Source organism: Astatotilapia calliptera, unplaced genomic scaffold, assembly GCF_900246225.1.
Source record: "Astatotilapia calliptera unplaced genomic scaffold, fAstCal1.2 U_scaffold_6, whole genome shotgun sequence".
NCBI classification, from domain to species: domain Eukaryota; kingdom Metazoa; phylum Chordata; class Actinopteri; order Cichliformes; family Cichlidae; genus Astatotilapia; species Astatotilapia calliptera.
The window spans coordinates 427,085-443,123 of record NW_020535800.1 but is presented as its reverse complement, the minus strand read 5'-3'; positions in this window follow the sequence as shown (position 1 = coordinate 443,123).

Genomic DNA, 16,039 nt, shown 5'->3' with positions numbered 1-16,039 from the left:
AGAGTAAAAGCAGGAGCAACTGAAACAGGCTGCATGCTAGCTGACGCATGCTAGTTGACGCATGCGCACTAGACTTGTAGTAATAGTAATAAAGTACTAAAATTACTTTATTGTTATGGTTTTAGTTACATGAAATCCTGCATCAAAAAGAACAACACAGCGATCACAGACATGTTTCTGCCAACAAACCAACATTAACCCAGAACAGCCTCTAAAACAACCTGCTGTGGTTTGGAGTAGAGATTCCTGAATTTACCAGGTGCACCTGAAGGCAGCACAATTTAAACCGTAAATAATGATGTAGGTGCGCAAATCCTTTTCAAGCATCACACCATCAAATGAGCCGGCTTACCTTTGTTGCACTTCTACACTAAGTTCTACGCCAGCGTTTCTTCAATGTTTCTTCATTGGTGATTTTTGTTCCACAAACCAAAAGAACAAAGATTCAACCTTTAATATATTTTCATGTGTGTTTCAAGCACTGTGACATATCACACACACACATGCTGAGTGTGTCACTGATAAAGCTGTGACACAGCAGCTCACTCAGTCCAGTCCAGGTAACAGACTCACCTGTTAGCAGCAGCTCTGCCCTCACAGAGCTCAGCTGCTTATTTCAGTCAGCAGGAAACATTAATATTATGGACTAATTTTAAAAAACTACTTAAGATTAACAAGAGATATTTAAGACTAACTAAATCAAGTTATGTTGTATGAACATAGATGATATATTTACAGGTTAGATAGTTTAGTTACTTCAACACATTTCTTATTTGTGGCAGTAAAATGTTAAATTTAAGTTAGATTAATTCAAATATTACATTTTCAGCCACCTTGTGCTTTATTAATTAGTTTTACTTAAATCTATTTTGTCAACAGGTTCCACACAAATGAATTAAGTACATCCAACTTATTTTTTTAAATTTCTTTTATTGCCAACACATTCAGTGAGCATTTGTGTAAAACCGGTCCGAAACAAAACACGACAGCTCATTAGGGTTAGTAACTAACAGTATGTAGACAGATGCAACATCACGACTTTAAATTAAGTGTCTGTATCTACCAGAAATAGAAAAAAAAATACATTGAAGACCACATAACACATTGATAAGATGACACTTGAGTTATGCACATGTGATGCTAGTAAGGTCTGGAGTGTTTTTTCTTTTAGTGTCTTAAATGAATAGCAAAGTTGCTATTTGCAATGATTGCTTAGGGTCAGTCCAGTAACACAACGCCAATGAAGTGCTTTCCTTTAACAATGCAAAGTGAAGTGTCCACCTCAACAGCCACAATAAAAAAATTAATGTAATAATAATAATAATAATAATAATAAATAGTCCACTGATATTAGCAATCAAAGAAAATTATATCACCATCCCAAATAAAACTTTAATAAAACATGCCAACATTATGGTCTAACAACAAAACAGCTTGTCAGCGTTCAGTTTTTTTGCAACAGCACAGCAGTAACCATTTAACACTTGCCACTGTCAACGTTTATTTTATCAGTGTTTGGGCAAAAAGCTTGAGTTGTAAAGATTTTAACATGGAAACAATTGTTCGTCTTTAAAAGTCCGCAAAATATACATTCATCCTGTATTCCTAACTTACCCTTATTCTTAATATGTATTGCAATTACCTTTACAATGCACACAATGTAACACAAACTGAATATGAACATATTTCCACCTCATAACAATATGCCTTGAACGCTAATATACACACCACCCTTCAACATTTCTGGTGCAGTATCATCTCTCAATTAAATCCTTTGATTCTCAATTAAATCCCCCCACAAGAGTAAAATCTCTCAAATTGTAGTAGTTTACAAACTTTTCAAAATTTTCAAAATTTCTCTTAAATGTAATTTTCCCTTTATCTGTCATTTTCAACAAATTACCATTTTATCCCATTCAGCCTCCGAAAAACTTCTGTCCATCTGACAGAACATTCATCATCCAAATTAAGGGTTGGCTTATTCATTCAGTTTATTCTTGAGCAACTGTACCTTGGTCAAGAGTCTGCTGACATACAGATGAAGGAAGAGCTTCTGAAGTACTTCAAAGAAAGCTTTCAGTCTTGAGGTTAACTGAGATTTAGTGCATATATCCCACCCATTAAGAGTGCGCATGCAGAGGCCAGGTCTTCCAGGTCATGCAGGACACACTAAATGGTTATACCCACATCGGCTGAAGGAGTGCTGGGATCAACTCTTTCGATGGTGAAGATAGCAAGGGTCATTTGTTCCAGCTCCCTCTGAACAGCTGTAGCGTAACTTAGACAAAAAAACATAGAAAAATGGCGTCCAGTTTAATGAAGTAAACACACTATTAGGAACATGCACCCCAGTGAGCCACTACAGGGAGTGCAGAATTATTAGGCAAATGAGTATTTTGTCCACATCATCCTCTTCATGCATGTTGTCTTACTCCAAGCTGTATAGGCTCGAAAGCCTACTACCAATTAAGCATATTAGGTGATGTGCATCTCTGTAATGAGAAGGGGTGTGGTCTAATGACATCAACACCCTATATCAGGTGTGCATAATTATTAGGCAACGTCCTTTCCTTTGGCAAAATGGGTCAAAAGAAGGACTTGACAGGCTCAGAAAAGTCAAAAATAGTGAGATATCTTGCAGAGGGATGCAGCAGTCTCAAAATTGCAAAGCTTCTGAAGCGTGATCATCGAACAATCAAGCGTTTCATTCAAAATAGTCAACAGGGTCGCAAGAAGCGTGTGGAAAAACCAAGGCGCAAAATAACTGCCCATGAACTGAGAAAAGTCAAGCGTGCAGCTGCCAAGATGCCACTTGCCACCAGTTTGGCCATATTTCAGAGCTGCAACATCACTGGAGTTCCCAAAAGCACAAGGTGTGCAATACTCAGAGACATGGCCAAGGTAAGAAAGGCTGAAAGACGACCACCACTGAACAAGACACACAAGCTGAAACGTCAAGACTGGGCCAAGAAATATCTCAAGACTGGTTTTTCTAAGGTTTTATGGACTGATGAAATGAGAGTGAGTCTTGATGGGCCAGATGGATGGGCCCGTGGCTGGATTGGTAAAGGGCAGAGAGCTCCAGTCCCACTCAGACGCCAGCAAGGTGGAGGTGGAGTACTGGTTTGGGCTGGTATCATCAAAGATGAGCTTGTGGGGCCTTTTCGGGTTGAGGATGGAGTCAAGCTCAACTCCCAGTCCTACTGCCAGTTTCTGGAAGACACCTTCTTCAAGCAGTGGTACAGGAAGAAGTCTGCATCCTTCAAGAAAAACATGATTTTCATGCAGGACAATGCTCCATCACACGCGTCCAAGTACTCCACAGCGTGGCTGCAAGAAAGGGTATAAAAGAAGAAAAACTAATGACATGGCCTCCTTGTTCACCTGATCTGAACCCCATTGAGAACCTGTGGTCCATCATCAAATGTGAGATTTACAAGGAGGGAAAACAGTACACCTCTCTGAACAGTGTCTGGGAGGCTGTGGTTGCTGCTGCACGCAATGTTGATGGTGAACAGATCAAAACACTGACAGAATCCATGGATGGCAGGCTTTTGAGTGTCCTTGCAAAGAAAGGTGGCTATATTGGTCGCTGATTTGTTTTTGTTTTGTTTTTGAATGTCAGAAATGTATATTTGTGAATGTGGAGATGTTATATTGGTTTCACTGGTAAAAATAAATCATTGAAATGGGTATATATTTGTTTTTTGTTAAGTTGCCTAATAATTATGCACAGTAATAGTCACCTGCACACACATATATCCCCCTAAAATAGCTAAAACTAAAAACAAACTAAAAACTACTTCCAAAAACATTCAGCTTTGATATTAATGAGTTTTTTGGGTTCATTGAGAACATGGTTGTTGTTCAATAATAAAATTATTCCTCAAAAATACAACTTGCCTAATAATTCTGCACTCCCTGTATAGTCCGTTATTGTCCTTAGTCCCCGCCACAGGCTCCTAGAGTCACTCTGTTGGAGTTGTGACTCTAGTTTCCTCCCGTAGCGCTGCTTCGCCTCTTTCACCGCCCTCCGCACGTTATATGACGCGGCTTTGTACGGGTCCATGTCCCCCGTCATGAGTCCCGTGTTGTAGGCAGCGGTGCGGGATCTCAGAGCGTTGCGGATGGTTTTATCCACCCACGGCTTCTGGTTGGGAAACATTGTGATAGTCTTTGTTTCCACGGTATCATCCGCTAGTTTCCCGATGAATCCCACAACCGCTTCCGTAAACACGTTGACATCATCATCGGAGCTGTTTTTGAACACGCCCCAGTCTGCGTCATCGAGTGCGTCCTGTAACGCGGCCACCGATTGATCTGTCCAGCGTGCGACCTTCCTCTGAACCGGAACTTCCTGTTTCAGCCTTTGTTTGTATTTTGGCATGAGGAAGATGGCGGCGTGATCAGATTTGCCAAACGGGGGGCGGGATTGTGCCTTGTAGCCGTCCTTGACCGTAGTGTAGCAGTGGTCCAGTGTCCTTTCACCCCTGGTGGGGCAGCTGATGTGTTGATAAAAGTTCGGCGCTGTGCGTTTGAGGTTGGCGCTATTAAAGTCCCCCGTCACAATAAGCGCAGCGTCCCGGTGTTGTGTCTGGTGCTGTGTGAGTGCCTCATGCAGCTCGCATAAGGCGGTGACCGTGTCCGCTTGTGGTGGAATATAAACGGCACTTACAATGACTGATGTAAATTCCCGAGGTAGATAAAAGGACGACACATGATGGACAGTAGTTCCAGATTTGGTGTGCAGGAGCGTGTGAGAGGAACAACGTTCGCACTGTTGCACCAGTTGTTGTTCACCATTAAACACACGCCGCCTCCCCTTGACTTCCCCGAGTCCCGTGTCCTGTCCATGCGGTGAACCGAGAAGAACTCGGCCGGCTGGATGGCGTGGTCCGGCACCGCTGGGTTCAGCCATGTCTCGGTGAAGCAGAGGAGATTGCAGTCCCGAATGTCTCTCTGGAACTTTACCCTGGCCCTGAGGTCGTCAAGCTTGTTCTCCAGTGACTGGACGTTGGCGAGCAGGATGCTAGGCAGAGGTGTGCGGTGTGCACGAGCTCTCAGCCTGTTCCTGACGCCGGCTCGCTTCCCTCTAGGCCGCCGCCGCTTCCCTTTGTTCTCCCTCAAGATCTCACTCGGCCAGCTCGGATCCGGAGTTAAAAACTTCGAATTGTGAGTACATTGTAAACCAATAGAAACAAGAGTGTCACTGTCATACCTAATGTACCCAATGGTGATGATTTTGCCGATTTAGAAACGCTGAAAACTAACTTAAAAAACAAAGACAAAGAAAAAGTGGTCGGAGCAGTCGTGACGGCAGCCGACCTCACCGGCGCCATCTTCTCACCTACACCTACTCACCTACTCACCTTCTCATCTACTCCACACTCAACCAACGTGGAGACAGACATAAAGAGACGCTGTACACACGATCACACTCCCCAAGCGTACTCTAAGAACCGGGTCTAGGTACCCTTGCCCCTGGAGGGGGGAACTGCACCCAGACCCAGGTGGTGTTACCCTTTTCCCTGTGGTGGGGAGATGCAGACCGCCCCGACTCCGAAGCAGCAGGAAGGCCCCACACTCCAGACCGCAGTCGGACGGCCAACTCCTCCTCCTAGCCCCCCCGCTCCAGCAGGCCGTATGTACGTTCACGTTCTCTGCAGCCCTGAGCTCCTCCGGCAGGAAAATGTAGCACAAAGTGCTTTACGTGGTTAAAAGCAGCCCAGCCCACCCTCCAACTCACTCCCCACACTCTCATTAACATAAATGATGTGAATACACACATATCCCCCCCCCACACACACGCGCACACTTAAAGAGTAAAAATTGGGCTGGGTTCACATGAGCCAAGTGAGGAAACACTATAACAGGGAGCCGTCTGCACCGGGAGCCGGTCACAGACTGCAGCCTCCAGGCTGGGCACACAGCAGGAGGGAGGCCAAGGAGCCCCCCAGCCAGGCTGAGAGGACCCCAGAGCCCCAGCAGCCACGGTCGATCACAGCCCCGGTGCAGAGAGCCCCCTCCCAGGAAACACTGGAGATATGAAACAATAGGATATATACAGGGTAAAATGATAAAATAAATAAGAACAGGATACAATATAAATATAAATAGAGTAAGAAGATTAAAAAATGAATAAGAATAAAATCAAAAATATTAGGTAAATCCTAAATTAATAATAGAATAACAGGATAGAATAAATAAGCATAAAATAAATAAACGCTAAGTAAAAGCTAAATTAAAAAGGTGGTCTTGAGCCTGTTCTTAAAAACATGTACGTTCTCTGCGGCCCTGAGCTCCTCCGGCAGGCTGTTCCACAGACGAGGACCATACCACTGAAAAGCTGCCTCTCCGTGAGTATGTGTCCTGACTTTAGGAACAATCAAAAGGCCAGTACCAGAGGACCTCAGGGTCCGCGAGGGTTCATAGGGTAAAAGCAGATCTGAGAGATAAGAAGGCCCAAGACCATTAAGACATTTAAAAACCAATAAAAGAACTTTAAAATCGATCCTGAAACACACGGGGAGCCAGTGCAGCGATTCTAAAACCGGTGTAATGTGGGCCCGCCCTCTGGTCTTCGTCAGCACACGAGCTGCCGAGTTTTGTAAAAGTTGTAAAGTTGAAATATTCTTCTTAGGAAGACCAGAGAGCAGGGCATTACAGTAATCAATGCGACTGGTAATAAAAGCATGCATCAGCATCTCCGTGTTGGCCCGAGAGAGAATAGGGCGGACTCTGGCTATATTTTTTAGATGATAAAATCCAATTTTGGTTACATGTTTAATATGTGGGATAAAACCAAGCTCAGAGTCAAAAATAACACCCAGGTTTTTCACTTGTAGCGAAGGACATAGTGAAAATGCCTCTAATTTAGGCAAGAGTTTCTCTCTCTGAGCCTCGGGACCGACGATTAAAACTTCAGTCTTGTCCTGGTTAAGCTGTAAAAAGTTTTCTGCCATCCAAGATCTTATATCCAAGATACAGTTAAAAAGGGCATCCATTGGTCTGGTGTCATCAGGAGACACGGAGATGTACAGCTGCGTGTCATCAGCGTAACTGTGGAAGTTCACTCCATGCCTCCTGATGACACTGCCGAGAGGGAGCATATACAAGTTAAAAAGTACAGGGCCTAGAACCGACCCTTGAGGCACACCACATATCATTTTATGGATCTTAGAGGAGCATGTATCCATACTCACCATAAAAGATCTGTCAGAGAGATAGGAAGTGAACCAGTTGTGTACAGCACCAGAGAGGCCCACCATGTGTTTCAGTCTGTTTAAAAGAATAGCGTGGTCTACTGTATCAAAGGCTGTGCTTAGATCCAGTAGCACCAGGACTGAGAGCTTTTGGGCGTCCCAGTTACATCTAAGATCATTTAAAACCTTTAGGAGAGCCGTCTCTGTGCTGTGGTTCACCCTAAATCCAGACTGGAATATCTCCAGGATCTGTCTATCATTGAGAAAATCATTAATCTGAGTAAAAACAAGTTTTTCTAAGATTTTACTTAAAAATGGTGAGTTGGATACAGGTCTGTAGTTATTAAAATCATTACAATCCAAATTGCTCTTCTTCAGAAGGGGCCTCACCACCGCCGTTTTAAAGGCAGCAGGGAAGACACCCAACTGAAGAGAGCAATTCATCATGTATAAAAGCTCAGCCTCAAAAAATCCATAAAGTGTTTTAAAGAGTGAAGAAGGGATTGGATCTAAAAGACATGTGGTGGGTCTCACTGTGGAGAAAACCTTCTGAAAGTTCTCAGCATTAACCAGGACAAAGCTGTCCAGTGTCTCCTCAGGTACAATCGAGCCCTCCGCAAACTGCTCACAAAGAAGTTTTCTAACTTTTCATTTTCTTTTAACAAGTTACAAAACAAGCAGCTGTTGCTAGGTTAGGATCTAACAAAGCCTTAGACTCAAGTCACTCTTCTTTTTTCCAACTGAGTGGCATCCCAAATATGACAAGAACCTACATCAATCAGCCACAACATTAACACCATCTGGTGAACATGTGTCAAAAGTATATCCTTTATATATTTATAAATGCACCATGGGGGGCTTAGGGTGAAACAGCATTTCAGTACACTGTATACTGTGTATACTACTGTATTGTCAATAAAGCTCTTGAATCTGAATCTAAGACTCGTTGTAGCAGCTCCCCAAGTTCAGCAGCATCCCACCTGTTAGATAAACAGGTATGATGAATAAGGTAGCCCCATCTGTAACATTTATTCCCAGCCAGGAGAGTAGGGGGAGGACTCTGTAGTGAAGGTGAGGGTGGGGGGGTTGTGGGCTGGTCAAACCTGTTGAAGTTGTTGAGTTCGTTTGCCTTCTCCACAGTCCCCCCCACTGTGCTTTTCTTGGTGTTGTGGCCTGTGATGGTTTTCACACCATTCCAGACCTCCCTCATATTGTTCCTCTCCAACTTCTGCTCCACCTTCCTCCTGTAGGTGTCCTTTGCTTCCCTCAGGCAGCGTTTCACCTCCCGCTGTGCTGCTTTCACCTCCTCCTTCACTTTGCTCCTGAAAGCCGCCTTCTTCATGTTTAGGACAGATTTGACTTCCTTACCCACGGTTTGTTTTTAGCCCTCTACTGCATGAATTTTTAATTTTAGGGGAAAAAATCTTTCTCCCTATTTTGGGGGAGCTTTAGGGTCCCTAAAAATATATGAATCATAAAATTTGACATCCTGACATACACTCTGCCACGACACCAGTTAGAAGTGTCAGCTTGATTTCAGATCCAGGCCAGGCTTGTTTTCTATGAGACTGGGCCACATAAACCAAACCACAATCGAGCCAGATGTGGCATGCCATCACATAGACAGTGCCATCTATGCCAGGCCTGCCCCATATCTGGATGATATACGTCTTATCATGCCAGGAGTCAGCCAACAGTGCCGGCTTGATACCATATCTGGGCCAGACCTGCTTGCTATGTGGGCAGTAGCTCCTCGGCCGGGATGTTGTGTCTCTTGCCGGTCTGTGTCTTTGTGTTTAGTGCCAGCAGCTCCACTCTTGAGTAGATGAAGGAGCTGGTTCCAGAAGTTTTGAAAAGTGCGTTATCCTTTGCTATATCTAAGAGGTAGAAAGTAAAATAACTAAAGGAAGGTGAAAAAGAGTTTGAAGGACTAGTCTAAAACAGTTAAAAGTTAAGAAACAAGTACGGTTTTGCAGAGCTACTTGGAAAGGCTGCCGTCACTCCAGCGCCATCTTGGTCTTATCATGGCCTGCAACATGTGCATATTCAGGCCGGATGAGTTAGCTGAAAAGAGACGCCAGTGCCGGACCCAGAAACCATGCCATGTAACGGTAGTTGCAGTTCCCTCTGAGGCCTTCCCCAAACCGCAACTCAATTATTGTTAAAGCCGTTCGTCTTTATCTAATAAAAACGCTCAAACCTAAAATGAGGAAATGGGCCAGCTAGTGAAAGAAAGAGGAATATTTAGGGATAGATTTAATGATGTCTGCAGCAGCACAAAGACTTTCTTAGATGGTAAAAAGCTGCTGGCTTTACTGACGAGGCTCAGAGTCAGTTTGTGACTGGAAGCTGTGGACAAGAGAATTTTGTGGCCTTATGTGTTTGTAAGACTTTCACTTTCAGGAGGAGAAGATTCACATGAGTCACAAAACATGAACTACAAAGTCTGTAACACACAATTTACTGCAAACTGCATGAAATCTGACCCTGTGGGGCGATCATGGCTCAAGAGTTGGGAGTTCGCCTTGTAATCGGAAGGTTGCCGGTTCCAGCCCCGGCTCCGACAGTCTCGGTCGTTGTGTCCTTGGGCAAGACACTTCACCCGTTGCCTACTGGTGGTGGTCAGAGGGCCCGGTGGCGCCAGCATCCGCCAGCCTCGCCTCTGTCAGTGCGCCCCAGGGTGGCTGTGGCTACAATGTAGCTGCCATCACCAGTGTGTGAATGTGTGTGACTGTGATAGGTTTGTAGCTTAAACCTATTCGCTGGAACGTTCAGGACAATTTAACTACACAGCAAAGCAAGACACGAGTAGGCAAAGTTCTTTATGTTTCTCGTGCACGGGAGAGAACTGGTCAAACGCCGTTCCTTCGCTTGACCCCAGTTGCTCTCGTCCGCTCCCCCGTAACACTGCTCTTTTATTGAGGTTACGTGAATATACATAGGTTCATTAACTGCTGGACTTCCAGACCAGAAGGTTTAGGGAAGCCGGTTATGGGGTCACACTCTGACCCCCCCCCCCCCCCCCCCCCCCACACACACACACACACTTACACAACGCACAGGCAGAGTGTGACCCCATAAAGACTTCCCTAAACCTGCTGGTCTGCAAGTCCAGCAGTTCATCTAAACAAAAGGCACTTAGACTAGAACAGACATAGATACGTTTATCCTACCACAAAACAATAAGAGAAGCTACGACCTCTCCCATGCTCCCAGGATGTGGCTGTGAAAGCCAGAACACTCTGGAATGCACACAAAGTCTTTGCAGACTATAGAGATTGACAGACCACGTGACTTTCGCGCATTGCATGCCGCAGGGCCGTGCAGAGAGGTTTGTGTCGCATCAGTCTGTGTCTCTGAGTTAACTTGTGTTTCTCCTACAGCTCCGGACCGGAAACAATGCGCGTGCTCTTTGTGAGCTCGTTCCCGGCTCGTAACCAGCGCGTTCTGCCGTCAAGGGCGATCATTGGTTAATAGTGATCATGTGACTGATGCAAGCCAGATCCTTTTATTTAGCAAAACTGTGATTAATAGTTAAATATTATTGTTGAGGGGCACAGACAGGACTCCGCACCCACACACACATTAAAAATAATAATAATAATAATTTTTTTTAAAAAAGTTGCCTCAACAAAAGGGCACTTTGAGCACCCATCAGGAAAGGGGCGGGTGCTCAAGCCCCTCTAGCCCCCGCCCTCTGCACGTGCCTGGCATGCCGGGAACTCGTGGCAAAACAATCCAAGTACCTGCATCAAATGCAAGCATTTGCAGCACCGCAAAACGTTCATTCTTCGGTTCCAATAAATTCTTGCTTTTTCTTTGCCCCCCAAAAGGGTATGTACAAAACAAAGGAGAACAATGCCGGTCCGTACAAAGACAGACTTGATGAAAAGTCAAAGAAAAGATACGAGGAAAAAAATCAAAGGAGTGAAAGGGTTAGACCCTTACGAGCACACAGAGGGACAAAAGACGTCAAGTGCCAGGGCGCGTGTGTGTTTGTTTGGGAAGCAGCTAGCAGCTAACCGCCGTGTCGACTGGGTGATGGAGAAAATGAGAGTACCACGTAGAGAAAAATCAACCGAGAGAACGGAAGAGAACACAAATGACGGCTCGAATGCCGAAGACATTGTCGAAAAGAAGGGCCGGAAAAGTTCCGTAGTGTGGAGATATTTCGGCTATTTGACGTCCGACAAAAAACAGAGTAGCACGCACTGTAAGTTGTGCCGACAGCATGTTCCCACCAAGACTGGAAATACAACTAACCTGTTTCATCACCTGAAGCAGTGCCACCCACAAGAGCACGCTCAATCTCTGACTGAAAGTGGTAATTTGTCATCGAAAACTACCAGGGGAATCCCTGCGAAGCAGCAACAGTCAATTGAGTCGGCTTTCTCCAGCGTCTTACCATATGACAAAAAAGGTAAGAGACATAGCGACATAACGAATGCCATAGCCTACTGTCTTGCTAAAGACATGCTACCAATAAACACGGTCGAAAATGAAGGATTCAAGCAGCTAATTAAGGTACTGGATCCTCGTTACCAACTCCCTGGACGTAAACATTTCTCTCAGACAGCGCTTCCAATGCTATATAGAGAGTGCCGTGAGGCTGTTGAGAAGGAGCTACAAACTGTATCGTTCTTTGCTACTACATCCGACATGTGGTCGAGTCGCACGTCAGAACCTTACCTTAGCCTTACTGCACTATATCGACCAAGACTGGAATCTGAAAAGCAAATGTCTTCAAGCTGCCTACCTTCCTGACGACCACACGGGTGAAGTAATTGCATTAGGACTGTCAGAAGCGCTTGCATCCTGGGGACTGAGTGAAGACAAACAAGTCTGCATCACAACCGATAGTGGGACAAATATAGTGAAGGCCACATCCCTGAATAACTGGACGCGGCTGCAGTGCTTCGGACATCGACTTCACTCAGCTATCGGTAAGTTGGGAAGCAGAATAAAATTAAAAATGCCTCTTTTAATTGTGTTTTTGAGCCCATGTAAACATATTAAAAGCTAGAGCTCTAAATCACTTCAATGGTTATTGTTAAAAAATAAACATCAGAAAGAATATTCTGTTAGCATCTTTATTTTAAAACTGTTTGAAAAGCTCAGCTATACAACAAGGAGAGATTGAGAATTTCCTTTTAGTTCTCAGTTCATTTGATATTGACAAAAGTTAGTCAGTTTTGTCTGTTCTTCTGTAAAAAAAAAAAACCCTAAGATTTATTTTTAGAATTAATATTTTGTTTCTAAGTGGAAGTGACAATTTAGTAGTCTGTTTTGTTAGTTCTATTTTCAAACTTAAACGCTTTAGCAGCTGCTTTTTGTTTAGTTTGCAATATTTGCCTTTATTTATTTGAAACTGAAGTCTCATGTTCCTTAAGTACATCTACCCTGTTTAAGTTATTATGGGAAATAAATATTTAAATCAAAACAAGCTGCTGATTATTTCACATTTTACTTGTGAGCAACGGCACATTTAAATCTTACAAATTTAGTTATTTGGCTTATATCGCGATATATATCGTTATCGACTGAAATGAAAAAAACATATCGTGATATGAAAAATCTCATTTCGCCCAGCTCTACATACAAGACCACTGATAATCTCCCACGATCTGGGGCTCCACGCAAGATCTCATCCCGTGGGGTCAAAATGATCATGAGAACGGTGAGCAAAGATCCCAGAACCACACGGGGGGACCTGGTGAATGACCTGCAGAGAGCTGGGACCAAAGTAACAAAGGTCACCATCAGTAACACACTACAACGGCAGGGAATCAAATCCCGCAGTGCCAGACGTGTTCCGCTGCTGAAGCCAGTGCATGTCCAGGCCCGTCTGAAGTTTGCCAGAGAGCACATGGATGATACAGCAGAGGATTGGGAGAATGTCATGTGGTCAGATGAAACCAAAGTAGAACTTTTTGGTATAAACTCAACTCGTCGTGTTTGGAGGAAGAAGAATACTGAGTTGCATCCCAAGAACACCATACCTACTGTGAAGCATGGGGGTGGAAACATCATGCTATGGGGCTGTTTTTCTGCCAAGGGGACAGGACGACTGATCCGTGTTAAGGACAGAATGAATGGGGCCATGTATCGTGAGATTTTGAGCCAAAACCTCCTTCCATCAGTGAGAACTTTGAAGATGAAACGAGGCTGGGTCTTCCAACATGACAATGATCCAAAACACACCGCCCGGGCAACAAAGGAGTGGCTCCGTAAGAAGCATTTGAAAGTCCTGGAGTGGCCTAGCCAGTCTCCAGACCTCAACCCCATAGAAAATCTGTGGCGGGAGTTGAAAGTCCGTGTTGCTCGGCGACAGCCCCAAAACATCACTGCTCTCGAGAAGATCTGCATGGAGGAATGGGCCAAAATACCAGCTACTGTGTGTGCAAACCTGGTAAAGACCTATAGTAAATGTTTGACCTCTGTTATTGCCAACAAAGGTTATGTTACAAAGTACTGAGTTGTATTTTTGTTATTGACCAAATACTTATTTTCCACCCTGATTTACCAATAAATTCTTTACAAATCCTACCATGTGGATTCATGGATTTTTTTTTCACATTCTGTCTCTCACAGTTGAAGTGTACCTCTGGTGCAAATTACTGACCTCTGTCATCATTTTAGGTGGGGGAACTTGCACAATCGGTGGCTGACTAAATACTTTTTTGCCCCACTGTAGATATGATACAAACCACTGCAGCACAGTACCTGTAATACCTACAGCATGTTCTAATCGCTCTAATAGGATATTATGGTCAACAGTATCGAACGCTGCACTGAGGTCTAGCAGGACAAGCACAGAGATGAGTCCACTGTCAGAGGCCATAAGAAGATCATTTGTAACCTTCACTAAAGCTGTTTCTGTGCTGTGATGAGCTCTGAAACCTGACTGAAACTCTTCAAATAAACCATTCCTCTGCAGATGATCTGTTAGCTGTTTGACAACTACTCTTTCAAGGATGTTTGATATGAAAGGAAGGTTGGAGATTGGCCTATAATTAGCTAAGACTGCTGGGTCTAGAGATGCTTTTTGAGTAAAGGTTTAACTACAGCCAGCTTGAAGGCCTGTGGTACATAGCCGATCATTAGAGATAGGTTGATCATATTTAAGATCGAAGAATTAATTAATGGCAGGACTTCTTTGAGCAGTTTTGTAGGAATGGGGTCTAAAAGACGCGTTGATGGTTTGGAGGAAGTAATTATTGAAGTTAACTCAGAAAGATCAATTGGAGAAAAAGAGTAACTTAACATCAATGGTACTAAGAGTAGCTGTAGATAATATTACATCTGTGGGATGATTATTGGTCATTTTTTCTCTAATGATAAAAATTTTATTTGTGAAGAAGTTCATGAAGTCATTACTAGTTAACGTTAAAGGGATGGTTGGCTCAAAAGAGCTCTGACTTTTTGTCAGCCTGGCTACAGTGCTGAAGAGAAACCTGGGGTTGTTCTTATTTCCTTCAATCAGTGACGAATAGTAAGATGTTCTGGCTTTGCGGAGGGCTTTCTTATAAAGCAGCAAACTATTTCTCCAGGCTAAATGATGATCCTCTAAATTTGTGACACGCCATTTCCTCTCCAGATTACGAGTCATCTGCTTTAGGCTACGTGTTTGAGAATTATACCACGGAGTCAGGTACTTCTGATTAGAGACCTTAGTTTTCACTGGAGCTACAGTATCCAGAGTCGTACGTAGTGAGGAGGTGAAATTATTAACAAGATAATCTACCTCTGTTGGGGTAGCGTTCAGATAGCTGCTCTGCTCTGTGTTGGTACAGGGCATTGGAGATGATAACAGTGGGTGGATTATATTCTTAAACTTAGTTACAGCACTTAGACACTCCCTAAGGACAGGTGGACGACAGATTATTACAAGTAAGACTGTTTCTTGAGCTTTTGGAGTTCATATTATATAAACACTGTTCCGAACAATTTGACTGAGAGAACTTCGACTGCTCGCATTTAAATTTGCTGTATATCCAATTTTGCAGATTTCGGTATGAGCAGCTGGCTCTGTGTACCTTTATTTTGAAGGCCTTTGAAGAACCATCCTGATGTCTCCATTCGGCCTCCTGTTTGGACCCCATTAAGCCTAAAGAATATCATTCCTATCACAGAGTGCCAAGTCGTTTATGAGCACATTGCAATGTGTATATAAAACAGCTTTAATTAATCATTAAACCAAGCATATGCCAACACACAACACAAACCAATGTCCCCAATGGACAAGGGGTGACGCTTCCAAACTGTGTTCAAAGCATTCAAAAATAAACAGAGTGAATCCACGTGTCCTACCACGTCTGATGTGTGCATTGCGCTACGTTCCTCTGTGCCACTGTGATGGTGCCGTTTCCAATATCTCCTTCTCCAACAGCAGTGTCCCACCATGTGAAAGCATCGTCACTCCAAAAGCTGCATCCAGAAATCCTCTTCATTGTCCTGATGTATGCAGTAAAACATGCTTTGATGGGCTGTGATGCGTCTCCAACAAGCCATACTGTGTGCATTTTATTTTAAAACTAAACCAATAAACTTTCCGTTCATACAAAACAAATAATGGCTGTATTAACTTACATCGTTTGTAATAAGGACTTAAAGGTGAAAAACTCCCCTTTGAGTTCACCCGTGTCAGGTAAATAACATGCGATCACACCCCCATGCAGTCAGCTGAGGTGCAGGAAAACACCTGCACCACCACAAGAAATAAACAAAACTTTCACTTTAACTCTTACAGGTCCATTTCCTTAGCTGAGTGTCAGTGTTTCTGCGTGACCTTGTTTCTCTGTTCAGTAAATCATCATCTCTCTCTCATTCACAGGCCC